This window comes from Penaeus chinensis, chromosome 33, assembly GCF_019202785.1.
Source record: "Penaeus chinensis breed Huanghai No. 1 chromosome 33, ASM1920278v2, whole genome shotgun sequence".
NCBI lineage: Eukaryota > Metazoa > Arthropoda > Malacostraca > Decapoda > Penaeidae > Penaeus > Penaeus chinensis.
In genome coordinates this window covers 37195286-37198668 of record NC_061851.1, presented here as the reverse complement: position 1 = coordinate 37198668, position 3383 = coordinate 37195286, and positions in this window count along the sequence as shown.

The window sequence follows — 3383 nt, the reverse complement described above, 5'->3', positions numbered from 1 at the left end:
ATCTCTCTATCTCTCTCTTTACGCTCCTCCCCTCTCCCCTCGCGCAATCTCACGCCAAGCTAAGGTGGCGTTCTCTCTGACCTGGTTCCTCCACAGGTGTAAAGCCTGGCCTGTGATTTATAATGGCGGCTATGCTCTGTTTCCATTGTTTTTGTACAGATTATTTCCCTCAACCTTTTGTTCTTTCTTTCTCTCTGATGATACTGGTGAGGATGGTGATGATGAAATAATGGAGGAAATCATTACTCTATTAATTAGCCTTGTTACTATCACTACTACTATCTCTATTTCTTCCTCTTTCATTATTTTATTTTTATTCACATTCTTACAAGTCTCTCTTCTACAATATTTTATTTCCCACCATAATTCATATTTCTTCTACTTCTTCATACTTTCTCTCTCTCTTTCTCTCTCTCTCTCTCTCTCTCTCTCTCTCTCTCTCTCTCTCTCTCTCTCTCTCTCTCTTCTCTCTCCTCTCTCTCTCTCTCTCTCTCTCTCTCTCTCTCTCTCTCTCTCTCTCTCTCTCTCTCTCACTCTCTCTTCTCTCTAACTCTCTCTCTCTCTCTCTCTCTCTCTCTCTCTCTCTCTCTCTCTCTCTCCTCTCTCTCTCTCTCTCTCTCTCTCTCTCTCTCCTCTCTCTCTCTCTCTCTTCTCTCTTTCTCTCTCTCTCTCTCTCTCTCTCTCTCTCTCCTTCTCTCTTCTTCTCTCTTTTTTTTTTTTTTTTTTTTTTTTTTTTTTAATACTTTGTGGATAATACAGGTTATAGACAGGGGGTTGTTTCTACTCCCCTGTGTTTTATTTAAGCCTAAGACTTTCTTATTAATGAAAGTCTATCTAGAAGCTTGACCTGGTGGGAAGACTCGTGTTTTTGTTATGAGTTGAAACATCAATTATTAACCAGGATCGTGGGACCTCCATCTATGTACAGTAGTCTTGAAGGTTTGCAGGCTGGGGAGGTTGTGCAGAGGGATTTGCTGAACCATCGTGTTCCAGAGCCTGGAATATTTTGGTTGAAAAGAGCGTTGATGAAGTTCAGTCCTGGAGAAGGGTATTTGCAGCTCTTGACTGCGGTTGCTAGAATGTCGTGTGCCATGTGTTGCAGCCGCTCGTTGTTCAAGTTGCAGGGACATGAGATGGGGGACGCGTTGCCTGTGTACTTTGTAGAGTACACAGAGAGCTTCAACATCTCGTCGATGCTGAAGAGGCTGGAAGTGTAAATGTCGGTCTTCTACTGGCATATTATATGGCACTAGTCTCTGGGCTCGATTTTGGACACTGTCTAGTAGTCCCAGGTATGATGGGGGGCAGCAGGACCACACCAGAGGGCAATACTCCATAACGGAGCGAACCTTGGAGTGGTAGAGCGTGCAGCAGCCTTTAGCGTCAAGGAGGGGCGCGATGCGACGGATGCATGCCAGTTTCTTCGCCATTCCCCTGACGTGGTCTGTGAAGGTGAGGTGGCTGTCGATCTGCACCCCTAGGATGCTGATGTCGCTGTCCTAGGCGAGAGTCTTGCCGTTCATCATCAGGGCCGGAATGTGTGCGAGGGGATCCTCGCGTTATCAGCATGGCCTGGGTCTTTTCAGGGGCGAAAGTGACTTGCCATTTCTTGCTCCATGCAGTGATGAATGCTATGATGTTGTTGATGTGGTGCACAGAGTCCTTTCGATTTAAGTGGTTACAGATGAAGGACAGAGTACAGTCGTCTGCAAAGGCATGGGCGTTTGGTATGAGCTGCAGAATATCATTGAAGTAGACATTCTATAGCAATGGCCCGATGACACTGCCTTGTGGGACGCTTGCCCCTACTGGGTATTTAGAAGATGTATGGCCGTTTACCACTACCTGCATTGTTCTTCCATGCAGGTAGTCTTCAAGCAACATCAGCAGGGCTCCTGCTATGCCAAGGCTTTTCAACTTTGCAATGATACCTTTGTGCCACACTCTGTCAAATGCACCAGCTATGTCCAGTGCAATGACAAAGGTTTCATTGACGACATCGAGGGAGTTTTGCCAGGCAGTCGTAAGTTGGAGGAGGAGGTCCGACGCAGATCTCTGAGACCTGAAGCCGAACTGCCTGTTACTGAAGAGATGGTGTTCATCAAAGAAGCTGGTCATTTTCTTAACCAGTATTCTCTCATAGACCTTAGCCAAGATGACAAGAGAGATATGGGTCTATAATTCATGGGAGATGTTTTGCTCATCTTCTTGTGAATGGCCACAACATTTGCAGCCTTCCACAGTTTTGGCCATGTCTTCTGTACCATACATGTTTGGAACAGTACAGCAAGTGGTGTGACCAGCTGGTCGGCACACTGAACCAGAGTATGAGGGCTGATTTTGTCTGGCCCCACAGCCTTCGTCACATCCAAGTCTTTGAGTTCCCTTTTTACTTCTTGCACTGAGATTGACACATTATAGAGCCGTGATTGAGTCTGTGGTGGTAATCGGCACGTTGGGTTCAGGGACAGCCATTTTACAGACGAAGTAGCTGGCAAGAAGTTCAGCTTTCTCCTGGCTTGAGGTAGCCACAGATCCACCTGGCTTGTCGAGAGGAGGGATACCATCGTCTGGCGCAAAACCTTAATGTTGTTAATGCAGCTCCACCAGGATTTACCTCCCACTGACTGGCCAATCAGCCTGGCCTGCAGGACCTCTTTCCAGCCTAAGATGGCCCACTTCTGTGCCCTCTTCATCCTCGAGCAGGCAGCGGCATGGAGTTGCTTGTTTAGGCTTGTGGGGTTACGTTTGTAGCGGACCCAAGCCCTGGATTTGTTGTCTGCTGCTGCCCTGCAGTGAGGGCCAAACCATGGTTGATCCATCGGTCTGGCTTTATAGTCTTCGTGAGGTACAAAGTCTGATTGGAGAATGACTAAGTGACATGTCAGAGCTTGGACTTGGTCGTTTATAGCTCCAACCAGAATATTGTTCCATTCTGTTTCGTTCAGTGCGTCTCGAAGGCCTTGCCAGTTACTTCTGCCCTAGTGCCAAACTGTGCGTGTAAATGCCTCCTCCCGCATAGCTCTGATGTTAAGCCTGGTAAGGATGGCATAGTAGTCAGAAGAGCCAACGGTCCCCACAAAGTGACATGTTACAGCTCCGTCAGGGAGGTCAGTAATGACTGGATCAAGAGATGAACCTGATATGTGGGTCGGGAAATCCACATGGTTTGCCAGACCAAAGGTGTCTAATAGATCTTCGAATGACCTAGCCACCAGGTACTGGTTTAGATCACCTATGATTATGATATTTTTTGTGGAGTGTTGATGAAGCAAACAGTCGAGGTGATTCTGGAGAAATATCAATGGTTCAGGTCCTTGCCACTGGGGTCTGTAGCAGACACACAGGAGAGAGGCTTCTGTCTCTGTTTCTCTCTCTCTCTC